This window comes from Pseudorca crassidens, chromosome 14 (assembly GCF_039906515.1).
Source record: "Pseudorca crassidens isolate mPseCra1 chromosome 14, mPseCra1.hap1, whole genome shotgun sequence".
In the NCBI taxonomy this organism is placed as follows: Eukaryota; Metazoa; Chordata; class Mammalia; order Artiodactyla; family Delphinidae; genus Pseudorca; species Pseudorca crassidens.
This window is the reverse complement of record NC_090309.1, coordinates 53,956,021-53,979,219: the sequence shown is the minus strand read 5'-3', so window position 1 is coordinate 53,979,219 and position 23,199 is coordinate 53,956,021. Positions and strand designations below refer to the sequence as shown.

The window sequence follows — 23,199 nt, the reverse complement described above, 5'->3', positions numbered from 1 at the left end:
TGAGTGTCCTACAGTGCAATTCAATTCTGACACTAACTGAAGTTAGTACAATCCCCACAAGTAAAGGGCTCAGCCCCATAAGACTGCCACCCACTTCAGATGCCAAGCACAATTAGTAGGTCCCCAGGTTACCCATGACTTCTGTCCGACTTTACAAATTGAAGGCTCCCATGACTCCCTCCTGGGATTTGATCACTTGCTAGAACAGCTCACAGAGCTCAGGGAAACACTTACATCTACCAGTTTATTATATAACACAGGATATCATAACAGGTACAGATGAACGGTCAGATGAAGAAATACATAGGGTGAGGTCTGGAAGGGTCCCAAGCACAGGAGCCTCTGTCCCTTTGGAGCTGGGGTGCCCCATCCTGCAGACACGTGGATGTGTTCCACCAACCCAGAAGCTCTCCAACCCTGTACTATTGGGATTTTCATGGAGGCTTCCTCACATAGGCGTAATTGATCATTAACTCAATCTCCAGTCCCTCTCCGCTTCTTGGAGGATAGTGGGTAGCGCTAAAAGCTCAAAGTGTCTAATCATGATTTGGTCTTTATGGTGATCAGACCCATCCTGAAGCCATCCAGGGGCCCCCCAAGGGTCACCGTATTAGAACAAAGGACACGCCTATCACCAAGGAAATTCCAAAGGATTTGGAACCAGCGTCAAAGGCCAAGTATTAGAACGAAAGATGCTTCTTATCACTTGTGAAATTACAAGTGTTTTAGAAGCTCTGTGCCAGGAACCAGGGGCATATATGTAAATATATGGTTTTTTTTCTATTATTTCAGAATAGTATACACAAAAGTACCCATACAGAAAAGCATACAGCTCAATAAATTTTCGGAAATTGAACACCCCCATATAACCAGCACCCAGATCAAGAAACAGAGCATTACCAACACCCTAGGAGACCCGCTTGTGCTCCCTTCCAAGCACCACCCTCTTTCTAAAAGGTAATTGCTATCCTGACTTCTAATACCACAGAGCAGTTTTACCTGTTTCTGTATTTTCTGTAAATGGAATCACACAGTACCTACTCTTTTATCTATGGCTTCTTTTACTCAACATTATGTTGAGATTCATTCATAGTGTGTAGATTTTGAGCATTCTCATCTCTGTATGCTATTCTCTTTTCCCTTCTACTGTCAGTGGATATCTGGGTGGTTTCCAATTTTAGGTTGTTATAAATTATGCTACTTCAACATTGTAGAACATGTCTTTTCTTGCACAACTGTTCAGGTCTCTGTCAGGTATTAGCCTAGGAGTAGAACTGCTGGCTCCTGGGAATGCAGATGTTCAGCTATATTAGGTAGTGCCAAAAGGTTTTCCAAGTGGCTGTGTCAGTTTACACTCCAGCAAGAGTTCTATTGGTCCCCATTCTCTCCAACACTTGGTACGTCCCATCTTTCTCATTTTAGCGGAAAATGAACTTGTCTTAGCTTAAATCATCCAACCATGAGAAGCCACATCTGGACCTGAAAGGGGCCTGCACAGTACACAGAGTACCTGGACTCCCAGCTGTATGTAGGAGCTGGCTGGGACTTTAGGATTACCTCCTCTATGGAGTGAGCTCCCCGCATGTCAGATGTGTATGTGAGAAAGAGGGATGCGCATGGGTTTCAGGTAACCAAAGAGCTACACCGGGCCAACGCGGATGAGTTTGAGTCGGTGGTAGCCCAGTTTCCATTTTCAACACCCTTCTCTCTTGTCTGTCTCCACAATGAAGGCTAAAAAACGTTAAACACTCACTTCCCCATCTTTTCTGCAGCGAGATGGCTAGGTAACATAGTTCTGGGCAATGAGACAGAAGGGGAACTTGGGAAATCTTGCTTTTCTGATAAAAGAGACAAGTGACGGGTGCAGACCTTTTCCCTTCCTCCAGCCCTGAATGGGGACGTACCATCTCAGCAGTCATCCTCAATCATGGACGGAAGTGGGAGAGAATTTAGAAAGGCTGCCCTAACACTGTGGGCCACTGAACCAACACCAGCAGTTGCTTACTTCCAGATATCCTGTTATGTGCAGAAAACTCCTATTTGTTTAAGCCACTCGAAGACAGTTACTTGCAATCCAAAGCATTCTCACGTGATACAGAGGTCCAGCAAGATGTGGACTCAGGTGTGAACTGGATTTACCAGCGTGAGGTCACTGGGGGCTCAGAGAGCAGTTTACGTGGAGTGCTGGGCAGCAGCCAGCGTACAGTGGGTGGTGAGTGGCTGGTGGGAAAGACTGGGTACGGCAAGTATGGGCAAGCCTCTCATGCTTGGCTGTGAGGGAAAGGAAAGTAGTTAGAGGGGGACACAGGATCCAGAAGTGTTGTCTTTAAGGTGGAAGGCCTTGTGCATGTTTAAATCCTTTTGGGAAGGAGCCAGCAAAAATGACACTGTAAAGAGCAGAATGGACAAAACTGAAAGAACAAGGTTATTGAGGAGGCAGGAGAGAATGGATACAAAGCCCAGATGGGTGTTAGCCTGAAATGTGGGAGGCATGGCTATTTTCTGAGAGAGCCGTGATTGGGGGAAGGGCAGGTAGATTGAGTGGGTCAGAGTTTGAAATCATCATTGTGTATCTGGGAAAGCAAGCTGCCTAAAGGAGATAGAAGACTTCCTGGCCTGAGTTGAAGGCTCAGTTGAAATTGGAGATTGTTCATTTAGAGTGGTACGGTCTGCATAATTATTTGATTATATACAATGGTTAATGTACATTTCATGAATTTTAATTTAAAAAATTTTTGCATCTAAGTTACACATGGATGTGGCTAGAAAAAAGTAGAACAGAAAGTTGTCTAATAAAATAGCAAGTTCCTCTCTCTCAATCACCAACTCTTCCCCATCTCGCTAGCTGCTGTTTATGACCACACTAGGGTTGGGTGGGGGAATGGACTGGAGAGTAAGGGGGATAAGGAAGTTGTTACGGCTCTGCTCTCCCCACTCCATCTGACTGATGTTTAATCCTGAGTGCCTTTGTGTGGCTGAACCCCTGCTGAACCCCTCACTGCAGTCCCCCTGACATGGGTAGCACCTCTCTTTTGGAAGGCTCGTGGTCCTCTCTCCATGTCTGGTTTTCCCCAGCTGTCCAAGAGATACTCTTTTGGGCAGAATCCCTTGAAAAATGATCCCAAGCTGGTTCAACGGCTCATGACTTGGGTTAGGTTTGAGAGGAGACCGGGGTAGAGTCCCCACTTTCCCTTGGGTGTTTTTGTTTGTTTGTTTTTTTGTGGTACGCGGGCCTCTCACTGTTGGGGCCTCTCCCGTTGCGGAGCACAGGCTCCGGACGCGGAGGCTCAGCGGCCATGGCTCACGGGCCCAGCCGCTCCGCGGCATGTGGGATCTTCCCAGAGCGGGGCACAAACCTGTGTCCCCTGCATCGGCAGGCGGACTCCCAACCACTGCGCCACCAGGGGAGCCCTCCCTTGGGTGTTTTCCAGGAGGTGGCAAGCCCCGTGGGGCCCAGTATGGAACCTGAACAATGGAGAAGCAATTCTGAGAGTGATGTCTAGGAAGATGGGCCTGAGAGCATCCTCAAGCCCTCAAGCCCTCAAACCCCAGCATGGTTCAGCCAAAGGAGGCAAGACTTCCAAAGCCCTCCAAGAGGGCTAGTGTGAGAGCAAAGCACACCAGATGAGACCTGGGATGAGGAAGATGCAAAGTAGATCCACCTGACAGAGACAGGCCATGGCAGAACTTTGGACATCAGTGGCACATGCAGAAAGCACAGGGGTGTCCTGTCCTGGGCGTATTTGCCTCCAGAGCCATTCCTCACTCTTCCCCTCTTGTGTTCTGCATCACAAGCAGGCTGACCCCAGTGGGTTGCATTTCCTAGCCTTCCCTGTCAGCTGGCTTCCTGCTGGCTCAGCTAATAGAGAGTACCAGCAAGGGATCAGAGGATGGAAGGAAGAAGCTGCCTCTACTGGGAAGGGAGACCCAGTGAGTTTTAGGAATGCCAGGTACTCAGATTGAAATCCACCTAGATTCCCCCATCCTAATTCCCAAGGTCCCATATGTTCTTCATCAATGCCATAACTTTCTCGTAAGAGACAGGATTCGTTTTGTAAACAAAAAGAACAAAGGGTGTCACTCATCCCCTTATACAAAGGGTTAAGTCGTAACCCACTATAGTTGTCCACCAGCGGTGCACCCTGAGCAGAATTCCCGAAGGGAAAAGCATGATGAGACAGTCTGTGCTTTGGATACACGGGACCCTAGATAATTAAGACGCACATTTGAGGAAGAATTTCAGTGATCCCAAATTCTTGCCTCTTCCCAGACATAGATATCTATTCTTTGTCATTAGCAGTAATCTTTTACGAAGATGTATGCTTGACTATAGGTATTTCCCGGCTGAAAAATTAATATATATATATACCGGCTCTGCAAGGCTCCGGACGTGCAGGCTCAGTGGCCATGGCTCACGGGCCCAGCCGCTCCGCAGCATGTGGGATCTTCCCGGACCGGGGCATGAACCTGTGTCCCCTGCATCGGCAGGCGGACTCTCAACCACTGCGCCACCAGGGAAGCCCATTGTGCATTTTTTAAGTTGACAGTTTGTAAATTCATCTTACGTTATAATATAGATTACCACAGTATCAGACACTGCGTCCGGATTTTAGCTGCTTGTGTTCAGGAGCTCTAAGACAAAAGAGATCTTTTAGGACATTTTTAGAGGCACTGACTCGCTTGAGGCAAGATTTTTAAATTCTGGGCTGGTGACTTTTTAAATTAATTTTTTAAAAATTCTCCATTCATTCATAATGACCCATCACTGTTCATACAGAGCATGAGTACTAGAGGGTCCATGCAGATATTCCAAGGGTGCTCAGGCACGGGTAGTTTTAGAGATTACTTTCCAGCCTGTCCATTTTTCTATGCACTCCATGAAAACTGACCTGCCTGATAAGGACCTGCCTTAGAACATCACACCATTTGTCCCTTTCACAGTCATGTTCCCTCCCCCCTTTAAACAATGAAATGCCACCCTGAATCTTACTAAGATGCATTGTCCCAGGGTATAAGAACCTCAGGATAACCACAAAGGGGGCAATTCAAAATACTGATGTCAGTAAAACCTGCTTAATCTGGGCAGTGGGGTAGGGTTTTGTATTTCTCCGTCTCTTATTCATATTTCTGATAAGGGCAAAACATGGTGCTAAAAGTTTGGAATTTTGGCTTCTCTTGGGATGTTCTTTTTCAGCTATACTATAAACTGGGGTGCTGGGAATGATACCCATCTGTATTTAATGACCCCACTTCTTCCATCCCTGACTATTATCAAAGAACACTTAACTCCTGACGAAAATTCCCACAACTGTTGGTTTCTTAAACTTCTAAGTATATGTACCTCCCTTCTAACAAGTCAAATGCATTAGCATTTTTTAATACCCCTTTTGTCTCCCTCTCCTCCCCCATCATGTTGTTCTTGTTTGGAATTTTTTTTTTAATAAATTTATTTTATTTATTTTTCTATTTTTGGCTGCGTTGGGTCCTCGTTGCGGTGCACGGGCTTCTCATTGCAGTGGCTTTTCTTATTGCGGAGCACGGCACGCGGGCTTCAGTAGTTGTGGCAGACGGGCCTAGCTGCTCCACGGCATGTGGGATCTGCCCAGGCCAGGGCTCAAACCCGTGTCCCCTGCATTGGCAGGCAGATTATTAACCACTGCGCCACCAGGGAAGCCCCTGGAATTTTTGACATTAGTTATTTTGGATAAACATTCTCTTCTTTAGTCTTAGCTTTTTAATTTTTTTAAACAGCAATAAATTTATCAAAATATTTGATCACCCTGACATCTCATATCTCTCGAAGGTTCTCCTGGATTTGTTTCTCTTACATAAACACTTCTTTTAAAGGTATTTTCATTGTGGATTTTTGTGTGTTAAACTTCTGAGGCCTTGTGTGCCTGAGAATGTTCTTATTACTTTCTCTCATTGAAATGAAAATTTGGCTGTGTTGTACATAAAACTTCAGGTTCGAGCTCTTTTCCTTCAGTATATAAATAAAGAAATAAATACATTATCATAAGAAAAGCGATCTTACGCTCATCTAAAAAGATGGGGAAAAAGGTGTTTGACAAAAGTCAATACCTGTTCATAATAAAAATGTTCTGCAAGCTAGAAACAGAAAAGTAGTCTCTCAACCTGATAAAGGGCATCTATTAAAAACCCACAGTTGGGACTTCCCTGGTGGTCCAGTGGTTAAGACTCCGTGTTCCCAATGCAGGGGGCCCAGTTTCAATCCCTGGTCAGGGAACTAGATTCCGCATGCCACAACTGAAAAGATCCCGCATGCCACGAGGAAGATCTCACATGCGGCAACAAAGATCCTGAGTGCTACAACTAAGACCCAGCGCAGCCAAATAAATAAATAAATATTAAAAAACAAAAACGCACAGTTAATGTTCTTGTAGCAGAAGACCGAATACTTTGCCCCTAACATCAGGAACAAAGCAAGGATGTCCACCTTCAGCACTTCTATCGACCATTTTAGTAGAGCTTTAAGCCACTGCAAAAAAATATATAAAAGCCACACAGATTGGAAAGGAGAAAGGAAAAAGGAAAATGGTCTTTACTCACAGATAACATGATCATGCAGATAGAAAATCCTTCTAAGGAATCTACAATAGAACTATTAAGTAAATTTAGCAAGGCCACAGGCTGCAGGTCAATATACAATAATCCATGTTATTTCTGTATGTTAACAATGAACATGTAGAAAACGAAATTTTTAAAATACCATTTCAACAGCATCCCAAAACGTAAAATACTTAGGGATAAGTCTAATTATTTTAAGCATACTTTTTAATAGTCTTGAAACTGAGGGCAGTCATCAATTAGAATCCTTGAACTATAACTTGCTTAATAAATAATAACTTGTAACCTGCCTTCACTAATCAAGCTTGCCTTAATTGTTCTTGCAAATTGCATACCCTCCAAGCTTCACTGTAGCCTGGGCAATATATCATAATATTCCTTTAACCACCCCCTCCAGATAAAACCTCTGACATATGGGTCGCTATAGTAATGGTTTCTTATTTTATTTTTTTATTATTAAAATTTTTTAATTTTTAAAAATTTTGTTTCATTTTTGGTTGCCTTGGGTCTTCATTGCTGCGTGTGGGCTTTCTCTAGTTGCGGCGAGCGGGGGCTACTCTTGGTTGCAGGGTGCAGGCTTCTGATTGCACTGGCTTCTCTTGTTGCGCAGCATGGGCTCTAGGTGCGTAGGCTTCAGTAGTTGCAGCACGCGACCTCAGTAGTTGTGGCTTATAGGCTCTAGAGCACAGGCTCAGTAGTTGTGGCGCACGGGCTTAGTTGCTCCGTTGCATGTGGCATCTTCCCAGACCAGGAATCGAACCTGTGTCTCCTGCATTGGCAAGCAGATTCTTAACCACTGCGCCACCAGGGAAGTCCCAGTAATGGTTTCTTAAGTTGTTTTTCAGGAACATGGAGTTAGTCTTGCCCAGTTCAAACTGGCCAAGCACACTGACCATTCAACTGGGCCTGTGCAAGTGTCGGATGGATAACCTATTGTTGTCAGAGGGACAAAAGCTCCATCATCAGATCATGCTAATGCCACCATTTTCTGAACACGTGTCTCATGAAGAAGCATGTAACTCAGATACACCTGCGCAGAACACTGATTACGTCACCCTTTCCCCATGCCTCAGACCACCCTGCTTCTTTATCCTGTAAATATCCCAAGCCCCTCACCTTTAGGGAGGCGGATCTGAGACTTGTTCTCCCATCTCCTCGCTTAGCTGTCTCGTGGATAAACCCTTTCTCTGCTGCAGACTTCCATGTCTCAGTGTTTGGCTTGTTGCAGAGTGGGGCAAACAAACCTGGTTTTGTAATAGTCTGGTAATTCTGTTCAATATTATCTGAAGTTATAGCGGTGTCGTCCTGCTGCTGTGTTTATTCTTTTTGCCTCTGTGAAAGCGTACCTCAGAGACATTTAGTTATCTGCATGCAAATGATATACTTGCTTATTTTAAGGAGAATAGTCATTAGGCTGTTGTCAACAAAAAGGGCTTTATAGGGCTTGCCTGGTGGCGCAGTGGTTGAGAGTCCACCTACCGATTCAGGGGATGCGGGTTCGTGCCCCGTTCCGGGAAGATCCCACATACCGCGGAGCGGCTGGGCCCGTGAGCCATGGCCGCTGACCCTGCAGGTCTGGAGCCTGTGCTCCGCAACGGGAGAGGCCCCAACAGTGAGAGGCCCGCGTACCGCAAAAAAAAAAAAGGGGGGGGGGCTTTATAAGAGAAAAGAAAAAACTACAGACACTCTAAGCACAGTAAGTTTTTGGATTCTTTCCATTTGATGTTTGGGTGGGGGGAGGCGAATTGATTAGCTGTCATCTAGCAGAGTCTGGTCTGTGAAGTGTGCTCCTGAACGGGTTGCTTAGGCTAAACAAAGGAAATAATTTCAGCCACTGACAGATTCTTCTGACAACTTGAAGATTTTAACTGTGGAATATTCATGCCAGGCCAAGGCTACCATGTTAGGCGAGGTCCATACCACTTCCCTCCTCAGAATTTCTCAGTTCTCACTCATGGTGATTATTTCCTCCTGCATTTTGTAAGTTTAGATGATGAGCTCATCTTTAGTGGGGTTTTGTCTATGGGAATCCTGTGTGGTCCTAGTGGAGAGTATATTCCTTTCAAAGAGATTTTATATTTGCTTCTATCTGCTTGGTATCCATTTTTAAGTTAATTTTTCAACTTGTGGGTCCCTGGTTTCTATAGGTAGTATAAGATTGAACTCTAGACCTGAGTAAGGGCAGACTATAATTTTAAATTCTCAGGGGAAATTTTTTTAACCAAATCAAGAGGCTCAACCAGGAGATTCTCTGTTTCCTTGTGCATTTCTGCAGTTTTGTTTCTGGTACCTGCTTTCACCAAAGGTACAGCCCTTGCAGAGTTCTAACTTTATGTGAAAGCATCGAGTCTATCTCTTCATTCTTGTTAACCCAAGGCCTCTTCTGTTGCTATATGTCCATTAAAACTCAAAATCCTTGGATCCTGAGACAGTAAACCCCAGGGAGGTCTCCGCCTCACCTTATGTGACTCCCGCTCTCCCCTACCCCACAATTTAACTCCCTCTTAGTTTTGTGACCACTGAGAATGTTCCCTACTTTCTTGTGAGCTTAGCTTTCCAATGAACAGAAAGCTTTATTTATTTTACCAGCATTTTAAGGTGTTTTGAAAGAAACAGAAGTGAATATATTTATGGAATATATTCATATACACGAAGAAAAATATAGAACATATTGAATACAAATGTTTTAAATTAGAATATGTGACAGTAATATCTTGAAGACTATCCTGAATAACACATATTCCCTGTGATACTCGTAAAAAATACCTGAATATTCATTGGATATTTTCAAGAGTTAAGTTTTTGGTAAATCACACATTTGGCAAATTGGGAGTAGCTTGGACATTGAACTAACTGATCCTTCTGTGAACTGGCCCTTAGGGATCTGGGCTGCTTCCAATCAGCTTCCAGTACTTTTTTAAAATACAGGTCAGTTCAGTACACTGCGCTTGTTTTTCAGTAAAATGCTGACACATGTCTGCTCAGAATAAATTAACTTGACTATATCAACTGACTTACTTGGTGGAAAAAGGCAATTCACAAACCAGTTCCTATGCTGACTTTTCTCCGGACTTTCCCCCAGATTCCCACCATTACGGTTTAATCTTCTCTAAGTAACATTAATAATTATTTTCTTTTTTCCACCCAATCTCTCACACAGTTTTAATAACAATAAATGAAGGGATAGACTCGTGAATGAAGCAGTTAATCAAAGTTTTTCCTATCTACTTAGTATTTTTTTCCTTCCAGTTTTATTGAGATATAATTGACATAGAGCACTGTATAAGTTTAAGGTATACAGCATAATGATTTCGTTTAACATATTCCATGAAATGATTATCACTATAACTTTAGAGAACATACACCACCCCATATAGATACAAAATTAAAGAAATAAAAAATGTTTTTTCTTGTGATGAGAACTCTTAACAACTTGTCACATATAACATACAGCAGTTGTACATCACGTTGTACATTACATCCCCAGTACTTATTTATCTTATAACTGGAAGTTTGTACCTTTTGATAATCAATTTTAAAAGAATGGTAAACTTTTAAAATTTTATTTATCATAGTGACACCTGTTGACCTATACCTGAAATTCTGATTATTATAAATATACTGAAGAACGCAATGATAGAAATAGAGAAAAGAAGGACGAGGCAACAGAAGCATTTTAAAATGTATTAAATTGTACCTCGTTAAAAAAAAAAGAGAGAGAGATTGTAGGAATTGAATATTGAAAGCCAAAAGAGCGGAAATGTAGGACACAGACAATATTAAAATTGAGTTCAGAGATGAATGAAAGTGAATTCTAAAACCCAGGTGGAAGGGGAAGGCTTTACAGAGTAGGTGAGTGTTGAGCTGGAGCCCCTGGGAATTGATTCAGGAAACTAGGATCCTTACAAGCCATTGGCTAAACAAACCCAATAAACTATAGGTTACAGCATGACTATTCACATTATAAAAGTCCCTTCATATAGAGGGCATTTCTTATGATGATCATTTCTGCTTTTCTAATAATATTTAATTTTACAAAACTTCAATTGATACGTTACTTTCCAGCATCGCAGCCGCTGCATGAACGGAGGTAGTTACTTGTTCTGGAGTTTTCCCAGCCACAGTGTTTACTCCAAGCATTAGCTCAAACCCTCTGCTTAGTCATCAGTTGTTTCACTGTTCTTTGTAAGTAATTAGGATAAGTGTTCTCAGGGTCAACAGTACACTCACACCAGCCTTGACATGGATGAAAGGAATGTGTTAAAATTAAAGGGACTTCTTTTGACAGAGCATTCTTTTTCAGAAAAGGGTAAAGGTTTGAATCCTTCTGATCCTTCTGGAAGAATGTTAGATTTTAGGGGCTGCCTTACATGCAAAGAACCATGCAGAGTGTTTACATGAACCTCTCTATACTGATTGATGGCTCAATCTTTACTGTTTGGAGGTAGAGTGGGGGAAGAGGAGATTAAAGCAGGTCCATTTTAGATGCCGTCCTTTGGGTTTATTACCAGAATTGCCAAGAGGATTTTAATAAACTTTCTCCCATCCAAGTTTAAGGAGAGAGTTCATTGTAAAATGCTATTGTGTACTTTGTCTTATTTTTCTTGGAAGGTCCTTATAAACTTGCTCCATATCTGCTCAAAATGCTTCAAGAAATGCTCATGGGCTTGCCTGGTGGTGCAGTGGTTAAGAATCTGCCTGCCAATGCAGGGGAAACGGGTTCGAGCCCTGGTCCTGGAAGATCCCACATGCCGCGGAGCAGCTAAGCCCGTGTGCCACAACTACTGAGCCCGTGCTCTAGAGCCTGTGAGCCACAACTACTGAGCCCATGAGCCACAGCTACTGAGCCTGCGCTCTAGAGCCCATGCTCCGCAACGAGAAGCCACCACAATGAGAAGCCTGTGCACTGCAACAAAGAGTATAGCCCCTGCTCTCCGCAACTAGAGAAAGCCCATGCACAGCAACGAAGACCCAATGCAGCCAAAAATAAAAAAATAAAAGAAATGCTCACATACTTTTTACCCTTTGTGATCAAAACCTTTCCTCTGGTGTTCTGAGTGGCTTGGCGAGGCCAATCCAGAGTCGATCAGAGGTATGTATTATCTACACCTGCAACCTATGATGGACGGAGACCACATCTATGTACATACTGGGGACGGGGACTTCCCTGGTAGCGCAGTGAATAAGACTCCACGCTCCCAATGCAAGGAGCCCGGATTCGATCCCTGGTCAGTAAACTAGATGCCACATGCATGCTGCAACTAAAAGTTTGCATGCCACAACTAAGGAGCCCATGTGCCACAATTAAGGAGCCCACCTGCTGCAACTAAGGAGCCAGCAAGCCGTAACTAAGGAGACAGCAAGCTGTAACTAAGGAGCCTGCAAGCTGCAGCAACTTAACACCAGCACAACTAACCAACTAACTAAATAAATACTGGGGACACAAGAAAATGTGAGCCTGGAGCAGAGCTGAAGGCACTGTAGTCTTCCTGTGGACTGGACAGCAGATGGCTGGGCAGCCCCTGGCTCTCAGAGTCAGGCAGGGTGGCTGCAGCTCCAAGGTTGGAGGCCCAGCTGCAGGAGGGAGAGGTTCCTGTGTCAGGGGGAACAGCTCCTCTACTCTGCCTATCTTCCTCTCCCTGCTGACTCAGCCGGGTTTGGGCTTGCCCAGGGCTCTGTTCATTACCTCCTTATCTTTACAACTTTAGTTCCACAGTTTACAAGCAAATTCTTTCTGGGTTTCTTATCTGAAATCCCTGGGAAGAAGAATCTGGTTTAGGCCATTTTTGTGTGTCAAGCCATCCATAACAGCTAATTGGTCCATGAGTGGCCTGGCTTCCCTTGGAGCAGGAGCCCCCTCTTCTGTCTTGTGGTCACTCGTATCTAAATTCACAAGGTTCCCTGGCCTGGAATGACCTGCTTAGGCATAGTTTGGGGCTATGAATGAGTGGGGCAGATTCTCCTAGGAGGGAGGAGGGTGACTGATCAGGCCTGAAGCAGCCCTGATGGTGGCCTCTCAAAGTCCCTTGGGGAAGTGTCTCCTTCAGCCTTTACTCCTGTCCGGGTCCACCTATACCCTGGGGCCTGGGGAAGGAACAGGCCTCTCACAGTCTGCTCAGGAGCCCACTTGTTTTAGCCTGGATTCTTTAAAAACAGCCTGGGGCAAAACTTAACTAAGATTTTATTGGGAAATCAACATGGAAACTTGGGCAAAGAGAGTGTGTGTTGCCTAAATAACTAGCATGTGTCATAACCTAATGCAAAATTTGCTCAACGTTGTTACAAATCAAAGAAAGGCTTAATTCTTAATTTTGGCTTATTAGACTGGCAAAAATGTAAATATCCAGTGTTAGGAGGGTATAGGGAAAATGTAAGAGAGGGTATACTCTCACAGTGGAAATGCTCACCAAAAGCCTTGAAAAGGTGCATACTGTCCAACCCAGCAATTTCATTTGTAGTAGGAATTTGAAAATTCACAGGATACTCCCTAGTATGAAACACAAATGCAGCCCTTTGGTTTTCTACAACTGATCTTATTTCCTCTAAAGCAACTATCTTGATGGAAAGTGAGAGAAAACTAAATTTAGTCCCCTCCAGTAAATCACAGTTTAATTAAATAATGTAAGCTGTCCATTTAGATCCTCAGTCCATCCAGGGAATTGCTCAGTCTCTTAGCTTTTCTCTCTTCTCCTATTTCACTCCAAGATACTTTTAGGTATATAGGTGATGGGAGGGCTTACATATCCTTATGGTGGAAGGGAAAAGGCTCCTTGGAGTTCATGTGTGTTACAATCCCATTTTAGTTATTAACAAAGAGTGCAAGCGTGTCAAAGAAAAAACGTGTAAAGCTACACAGCAAAATCCTCCCTTTGAGTTACCTCTGGGAGGTGGGATTGCCCTGGGTCACTACATTCTTTTACATTTATGTATTAGTTCAATTTTATAAGAAGCATACATTCATTTTGTAATCAGAAAAAATAATGATGTTTTTGTTCCAATAAAAAACAAATAAGTACAACGAAGGATGTTAAGTGGGAAATTTTGATTGAAATGCCAAGATATGATAGTTACTGATCATCAAAGGTGTGAGTGGACCACAAAGATGAAGATCTTCAAAGGAAATTTTCAAAATCTGGTTACCTGTCTCTTGGTCCTCTCATCTAGGGAATCCCTCACCCAGAAAGATGATATAGGAGAGTCAGAAGAAGAGAAGGTTGCAGCGGGGCAGATTTTGAGGGGAGGATTTCTTTGGGAAAATCTAAGGAGTTACCTGGTCCCTCCACTCCAGTCTAGTAAGAGAGGCTTCAAGGAGACTGACCATTGCAGGAACTTGATGTGGCCTCTGCCGCCACTGGCTGGCCCTGGAAAGCTAAGCAGCCTTGACAGACAGAAGAGGATCTGGGCATGAACTGCTCTACCCTCAGAGTACAGGTCAAAGGAGACAAGAATTCTGGGGACCAGATGAGGAGGGGGCAGAGGCAATGTCCACCTGGGGTGAAGCCTGACCAGCAGGGTGGCCAGTCTCTCAAAAGAGACTCAGCCGTTAGAGGCCGGGAGGCAACTGCTGCAGCAGAGGCTGTGGGAAGCAGAGGAGCAGAAGGAGAGGGAGCTGGATCTGAGGAACCCAGAAGGGGAATCTCCCGGGGGTCTCCCATGAAAGCCCCTAGGAGTCAGCTTTAAACATCTGCCAGGAATCTATGGGTCCTCAGGTGTAGAACTTATAAATCCATTCTACCAGGAACTTTCCTATCCCCCTTCCCTCTGCTCCTTTTCCAACTTCAACCTTAAAGGTCAGAAGCAGCAGCAAGATGAGGAGGAAGAGAGTAAGAAAGAGAAGAAACTGAACACAGCCTCCTCCAAGGCTGCAGACCGCCCACCTGCCATTGACCCTAGCTTTGTGGGAGTGGGAGAGAAATATTATCTTTGAATGAGGATTTAAACATTGATTAATGAAGTCCACATTTGTGACTTAAAGTGACCCCTGGACTTTTACCTAAGGATGCACAGAAAAATTTATGAGCTTGACAGGACTTTTACACATGGCCAGGAAAAGACCATCCTGACCCCCACTGGAAGTGGTTAGAAAGCCATGGAAGGGGCCTTCCCTGGTGGCACAGCGGTTAAGAATCTGCCTGCCAATGCAGGGGACACGCGTTCAACCCCTGGTCCGGGAAGATCCCACATGCCGCAGGGCAACTAAGCCCACGAGCCACAACTACTGAGCCCACGTGCTGCAACTACTGAAGCCCACACACCTGGAGCCCATGCTCTGCAACAAGAGAAGCCACCTCAATGAGAAGCCCGTGGACCACAACGAAGAGTAGCCCCCGCTTGCTGCAACAAGAGAAAGGCCCGCGCACAGCAACAAAGACCCAACAAAACCAAAATAAATAAATTAATTAATTTTAAAAAATGTAGACACAAACTTTAAAAAAAAAAAAGAGCCATGGAAGGGATGGACTTGGAGGGTATTATTATGCTAAGTGAAATAAGTCAGACAGAGAAAGACAAATACTGTATGATATCACTTATATGTGAAATCTAAAAAATAAAACAAACTAGTGAATATAACAAAGAAGAAGCAGACTCACAGATATAGAGAACAAACTAGTGGTTACCAGTGGGGAGAGGGAAGGAGGGAGGGACAAGGTAGGGTTAGAGGGTTAAGAGATACAAACTATTATGTATAAAATAAATAAGCTACAAGGATATATAGTACAACACAGGGCATATAGCCAATATTTTATAATTATAAATGGAATATAACCTTTAAAAATTGTGAATCACTATGTTGTACACCTGAAACATATAATATTGTATGTCAACTATACCTCAAATTTTTAAAAAGTCAATGGAGGACAAAAATAAAGTGGCTTTGACAAATACAACCCACAAGTCCCGTGTGTTCAACATACTGGTTGTACAAGGTTCCTTTCTTAGAAACCACTCTGCCTTGAGTTCCTAGATACACTGAAACAGTACCACTTAGATGTCAGCAAGAGTCCCTCATTCTTTGGAGGTCTGGGTAATTCCACAGCCTGGAAAAGTTTGTTTGTTTTTTTTTTCTAACAAAAGACTATTCATATGAACAGGTTTAATGTAACTTGAAATGTAAAAGATTCGAACCAGTAGTGAAGTATCTAATTCTTATTTCAACTTAAAAAAATAATTAAAATAAATAAAATCAGAATAGGATAGTGACCAGAATAATAGTACCATTATAATCACATTAAATAGAAAAGCTTCCATCAACATTTTAAGAATGTAATAAATGCAGTATGATACATTTTAAAATACTCCACTCAATTTTGTAATCCATTTTCATAAAAATGTTACTTAGAAGAGAGGCTTGGACACCCCTGGAAAAATGAGAAATCAGCTTAGAAATACATAATATGCCAGGATTTACTAATTCACTGTTAAAAAGTAGCTTATATTTCTCTTAGATATTTTAAACAAATGAATAATTATATTTCACATATAAGACAGGTGGTACTTCAGCTACATTAGAATTATATCAACTTTTAGATGTACATTTAAATTGTCACATTTTATAAGAAGTTAATTTTCATTTCTCCTTATTTTAAAGGCTCACCAGGTTTGCCAGTATAGTATTAGGATCAGCAAATGTTGGACTGAACTACATTTAGTTATAATATGTCTAACATCCAATTTCATGTAATATATGTGAAATGATACACCCCTAAGTGGTATTTAGATATATTTCTTTGAAAAAAATATTAATTTTATGAATGTGATAAGAAACAGCCTTATTCACTGTATGCTTTTTTTTTTTTAATGAGCAGTATAGATAGCAGACATATAACTTCTTACTACCTACACTGACTACTAAGAAATAAAGCCAAACTTTAGAAAAATACAATGCAAGAAAAGATTCAAGTTAAACATATACTCCTTTGGTTAAAAATCATCCCCTTAATAATTTCATCTGTAATCTAAACTCAGCATGTCTCACCAGCCCAAAGTAATCTTCTAAATGTCATTATACTTGTATTACAATGTTTTTTTCAATCCAGTATTTATGGAGGTCACTGGGTTGCAGCAACAAAATATTTTAACTCTAGGAAGAGAGTGTAGCCTTGTTGCATCAGCTCATTTGACAGATGTCTTTCTTTAAAGGTTTTATTTTAGAAACCTCTGACACATGTAGTTTTCTTCAGATACTGTATATCCAAACTTTTTATAGAAACCAGAGTTTTATGGTAGACATTCAAGGGTAATATTATAACAGTTCAGTTTCTTGCTTAGCAAAGTAAGGGTTGATAATAACAATTTGCCAAGCTGCTTTCCTCTGCATTCATCACTAACAACAACATCTTCTATTCTTCCTCTCTTAGCACAGGAATGGATTAATTTATGTTCTATTATCAGAGTTGCTATAGCAACTATCTGTCCTAAAGTTACATCTTCCACAACTGTAACATAATAATCCCCAGATTACTTCATGTGCTCAAAAGATTTCATAAATTGTTCCGGGTTGACAACTCCAGTTTCTGTCAGCTGACCTACTACCTTAAAAAAACTTCTATTTAAATCAGCAGTACAAAGAGGCCTCAAAACCAAACCTTCTCCAGGATGTGTTGGGGAAATGGCTAGAGAAAATGTAGCTGTATTCTGACTCCAATCCTCTTCTTTGAGTAGACTTGGGTCAAACATAGGCGTTTCATCAGGTTTCATCTTTGCATTAAGGTCAGTAGAGACCTGCAGTCGGCGCTCCTCTCCTGGCCCGTTGGATTCTCACCCACCGAGGTACACAGCACTAGATCCACATCCGGCTTCAGCGGCAGCCCCACCTCCTCCACCTCCGGCTCTACAGTCTTCCGCAAGGCTGCCGCTCCGGTAGCCACCGCCAGGACATGGCAGCACCGACACCTCCAGCCCGCCCCTCCACAGCCTGGAAAAGTTTGATCTTGTCCAATAATTTCTCTTCATTCCCAGAAATTTCCCAGAAACTCACCTGAGATGCCCCTAGCCTCTTATTTCTGTGTCTATTTTGCTTTCCACTCTTTCCTCTCATCAGCCTGGATGCAGAAATAGCAGCTCTTAGCATTCCCTCCATAGACGAATCTCCTCACACAAAGAGCAGTTGTGAGTAGTGGAGACTTAACTGAAGTTTTTCCATCTCCTCAAAGTGGGGCAGTGTTTGATGGTCAAGGAGGTTTCTTTAGTAAAAGTTCAGTTGAGTTCCACAACATTTATTGAGTGACTGCTATTACCAGGTACTGTGATAAATGCTGGAGACACAGAGTAAATGATATTCTCTATCCTCAAGATATTTATAGTCTAGCTGGAGAGAGAATGTAAGAGAACAGGTAAATGCCTGTTAGAGCCCAGGTTGCCATGGCAGCACACAGTGGCCGGGGCGGGACGGGGGGGATGTAAACAAGCCTAAGGTGATTATGGGGGGAGTCAAGGAAGATGTCCCTCTGTGATAGAATAGAAGAGTGATAAAATAGCAGACTGGAAAGAGAATCAAATAAAAATTTGAGAACAAAAAAATACAATAAGAGATGTTAAAAACTCAAGGGATGGGTTCAACAACAGTCTAGACATGTGAGAAGAAAGAGTCAATGAATCAGAAAACATGGTAGAGGAAACTATCTAGAATGAAGTAAAGAGAGACAACAAGAGAGAAAATACAAAAGCAAGGGTAAGAGACACAGAATACAGTGAGAAGGTCTTACTTATACCTACTTGGAGTCTACTTGGAGCTGAGAATGAGCAGAGACAGTATTTGAAGATAATAACTAAGAATTTTCCAGAACTGATAAAAGACTTCAAGCTCAGAATCAAGAAGAGCAACAAATTCCAAGATAATTTAATTAAATCTATTCTTGGAACATTAAAATAAATCTGCAAAGAACAAACCAAAAAAATATTAAAGATAAACAGAAGAGAAAAAATATTATTTTCAAAGGAGCAACAGACAGCTGACTTCTCAACAGCAACAATGGAAGCCAGAGAACAGTGTAATATTGTCTAAGTGCTAAAAGAAAATTGCTAGTCCAAAATTCTGTATCCAGCTAAACCATCCTTCAAGAATAAACATGAAAAAGTTAAAAAAAAATAAAAAGAATAAAGATGAGAAGACTTTTTTTTTTTTTTTTTGGCTACACCATGCAGCATGCAGGATCTTAGTTCCCTGACCAGGGATTGAACCTGTGGAAGTGCGGAGTCTTAACCACTGGACCACCAGGGAAGTCTGAGAAGACATTTTTAGACAAACAAAAACTGAGTGATTTATCGACTAGCAGAAACACTCTATTAATTTTCTATTTCTGCATAACAAATTACTACAAACTTAGCAGCTTAAAACAACACCCACTTATTATCTCACATTTCAGGGAGAAGTCCAGGATCAACTAGGTTCTCTGCTCAAAGTATCACAAGGCTGAAATCAAAATGTTGGCCAGGGCTAGGGTCTCATCTGAGGCTCAAAGTCCTCTTCCCAAGATCGCGTTGTTGAAAGTGAGGTCTAAAAAAAGTCTGAGATTTGAGAGTATACAAATCATATCCTCTGATACAATGCAATTACACTAGAAAAAAAATTTTTTTAACTCCACATTTACTTGAAAATTAAGAAATACTTCTTAATAACACATAGCTCAAGTAAGGTATCACAAAGGAAATTAGAAAATATTTTGAACTGAATGTTAACAAAATTTCTATGTATAAATATTTGTGGGATACAGCTGATAAGAGGAAATTTATAGCCTTAAATGCATATATTAGAAAATAAGAAAGGTTAAAAATTAATGGGCTAAGATTCTACTTCAAAAAGTTAGAAAATAAGGCATGGGATACTATATTATTATTCACAAAGATTCACTCCCTCTGGGCACTGGCATCAGGTTTAGCTGTATTACCTGCTCCGGTCAATGGAATGTGTACAGAAGTGTTACATGTCACATCTAGGCAGAATTTTTACATACGGTTCACCATCCTGTCTCTTCCCTCTGCCACAATGATTGTCAATGCTATAGACAGTGGCTGTTCAGCCAGCATGAGCCACAAAGTGAAGACAATGTGGAAAAGAACCCAGCTAACCTGGATGGAACAGGCAGCATGAGTGAGAAATAAACTATGTTGTTGAAAGCCCTGAGAGTTGGGGGGGATTGTTTGTTACTGCAGCCTAACTTAGCCAATCCTGACTCTTACAGAAGTACAAAAGAAACCCAAATACAGTAAAATAAATGAAATAATAAGGATAACAGCAAAAATCAGTGAAATGGAAAATAACATGCCATAGAGAGGATCAACAAAATCAAAAGTTGGTTCTTTGAAAAGACCAATAAAATTTACAAATCCTTGCAAATTATCAAGAAAAATAAAAAAAGAAAACACACAAATAATCAATGCCAGGAATGAAAAGCAGATATCACTATAAATTCTATAAACATGAAAAAGATAAGAGGGGGCTTCCCTGGTGGTGCAGTGGTTGAGAGTCCGCCTGCCGATGCAGGGGACACGGGTTTGTGCCCCAGTCCAGGAAGATCCCACATGCCGCGGAGCGGCTAGGCCCGTGAGCCATGGCCGCTGAGCCTGCGCGTCCGGAGCTTGTGCTCCACAACGGGAGAGGCCACAACAGTGAGAGGCCTGCGTACCGCAAAAAAAAAAAAAAAAGAAAAGAAAATACAACCAATGTCAGAGACAGAATGGCCCCAAAGATGTTCGCATCCTTATCCTCAAAACCTGTGAATATCAATCTTACATGGCAAAAGGGACTTTGTAGATGTGGTTAAATTAAGGGCCATGAGCTGGGCAGATTATCTTTTTTTTTTTTTTTAATAAATAAATAAATTTATTTATTTATTTTTGGCTGTGTTGGGTTTCTCCAATTGCGGCAAGCGGGGGCTACTCTTCATTGTGGTGTGCGGGCCTCTCACTGTTGCGGCCTCTCCCGTTGCGGAGCACAGGCTCCAGACGCGCAGGCTCAGTAGTTGTGGCTATGGGCTTAGTTGCTCCACGGCATGTGGGATTTTTCCAGACCAGGGTTCGAACCCGTGTCCCCTGCATCAGCAGGCAGATTCCCAACCACTGCACCACCAGGGAAGCCAGGGAATCCCTAGGCAGATGATCTTGTAGTATCCCTGTGGGCCCAATGTAATCACAGGAGTCCTTATAAGAGGTAGGCAGGAGGATCAGAGTCTGAGAGAAGATGTGACCATGGAAGCACAGATTGGAGTGATGAGCTTTGAAGATGGAGGAAGGGGTCACCAGCCATGGAATGCAGATGGCCTCTAGAAGCTGCTAAAGATAAGGAAACATGTTCTCCCCTTGAACCTCCAGAAGTGCAGCTCTAAGCCAACACCTTGATTTAGCCCCTAAGACCCATTCTGGCCTTCTGACCTCAAGAATTGTAAGATAACAAATGTGCTAGTTTTAAGCCACTATGTGTTTGGTAATTTGTTAAAGAAGCAATAGGAAGCTAATACAACTAGATTGATCTTGTTCTAGAAAGGCAAGGATGGTTTAACATTTGCAAATCAAAGTATTTCACCATATTAATAAATTTAAAGGAGAAAAATGACTATCTCAAAAAATGTAAAAAAAAAAGTATTTGTAAAAATCAACTTCAATCATAATTTTTTAAAAAATTCTTTTAACTAGGAATAGAAGGAACTTCCTAAATCTAATAAAGGATATCAGAAAGCAATGGAGTAATTAGCATAAAAGCTAGCAGTTACCTTTACGAGGGCTGGGGTTGTGTTTGGGAAGGGATATAAAGGGAGACTTCTAGCAAGCTGGTAAAACTCTATTTCTTGACTCTAGTTGGTGGTAAACAAGAGTTTGCTTTAGTCTAGCACACAGAATATAGTCAATATTTTATTATAACTTTAAATAGAGCATAATTATAAAAATATTGAATCACTATGTAGTATACCTGAAATTAACATAATATTGTAAATCAACTATACTTCAACTTTTTAAAAAGGTGCTTTATAATAATTATGTTTTTACAATTATTACTTTAATTGTGTTAATTTTCACAATAAAAAATGTTCTTAAACAGATAGCAAAGAAAGATTTGAAAAGCAGATAGAGCAAAGCTATTGTTTAAGGCCTAAAAGTGCTATAATCACTGAAGGGCAGACACTCAGGTTGGCCTTAGGAGTGGTAGGGCTTAAAATCAGACCAGCTAAGGTGAGCTGAAAAGGCTCTGGGCGCTGGTGGGTGAGGCTGGCTTCTCTCCCCAGGATGGCAGTAACTGGGCAGGGAACCAGTACTGACCAAGGCTAGGAGGAAGGATGGGCCCCCATTCTTGGGAGGGTACCACTGCAGCAGTCCTGCAAGATGCCACAAAAGCCACCAAAGAGAAGCAGGAGTCACCTGGGAGCCCAGGGAACAGAACAGACAGGCTGATGGGAGGGAGTTTCGTGCATGGAGGGAGGTGCTAGTATCTCAGTCATGAAGTGGGTGGGTGGAGATAGGAGACACTCCAGAGCTCTCATCTCCCAGGACTAGGAAAACTTTTAATGTTCTAGGATTCTAAAATTAACATAACTGGGGGGAGGGGAATTGGATAAAGGTAGTCAAAAAGTACAAGTTTCCAGTTATAAGATTAGTAAGTACTAGGGACATAATGTATAATATGATAAATATAATTAACACTGCTGTATGCTATATATGAAAGTTGTTAAGAGAGTAAATCCTAAGAGTTCTCATGAGAAATAAAGTATTTTTTTTCTTTTTCTTTTATTTTGTATCTCTGTGAGATGATGGATGTATGTAAGTCAGATCATTATGCTGTATACTTTAACTTATATAGAGCTGTACGTCACTTATATCTCAATAAAACTGGAAGGAATAAAATAAAATAAAAAACATAACAAATAATTACTAATTACACACAAGCACAAAGAATTCATGGTTTTGAAACTTGCCTTTGTACGGCCTTTTTCCTTATCTAGTGATTATCCCCAGCTTTTCTGGCAGCTGTCAAAGGGAAATACTGACCATACAAGCCAGCCCCTGGCAGAATTCATGTCAACATTCTAGGAGGGCTGGTTGGGCTAGCGAGTCACAGTACTGATAATTAAGACATGAGTTACATCATGGGCCAGAAATGCTATGAGCCAATAATCACGGTAATAAGTAAAAGTTGGTTTCTGTATATAAGGATCTGGGCTATGACTACAGAAGACTGGAAAGGCAGCTGTCATTCCACTCTACCTCACATACCCTGATGACCTGGGTGGATGAAGGGACTGTTGACTGTGAACTAAAGGTTTAATTCATATTCAAAGTTAGTATACTTTTTTAGGGTTCCTGTTGGGACCCCCAAATGGCAAATACAATAGTGTGAAAGAAGAGGCTGGAGAGAACATCTGAAGAGGTGGGAGAACATCTCTTCATCAGGCTCTTTCTCCCTCTGGATGGCCTAACGACTCATGGCCACTGTGATAACCAGTACAAATAGGAGTGATTTGATGGGGGCAAGGGGATGTTGCAATAATCATATATAATACAACTTTGAGTCAGTGCATAGGAAGAACCAAACATCCTGACAGCTTACTATTGACACTGACATGACTTTTCTATTGCAGGAAACTCTTGCCCGGGATAATAAAAGTTGTAACTTTAATTTTT

At 41.9% G+C, this 23,199-nt stretch overlaps 1 long non-coding RNA gene and 1 pseudogene across 3 annotated transcripts in view; one reads left to right on the top strand and one right to left on the bottom strand.

The window, feature by feature from the left end:
- LOC137205213 (uncharacterized) overlaps positions 1-23,199 on the top strand; it is a 26,392-nt gene extending 3,193 nt beyond the window's left edge. Inside the window, exons 3-4 of one of the 3 annotated variants that reach the window (XR_010934052.1) lie at positions 793-957; positions 23,157-23,199. This is a non-coding gene — a long non-coding RNA (uncharacterized lncRNA). Of the gene's footprint in view, positions 1-792; positions 958-1,886; positions 3,191-11,199; positions 11,601-23,156 lie in introns of those variants that run through there. The other 2 variants (XR_010934050.1, XR_010934051.1) reach the window with 2 other exon arrangements.
- On the bottom strand, positions 16,310-18,328 carry LOC137205210 (glucosamine 6-phosphate N-acetyltransferase pseudogene; annotated as a pseudogene).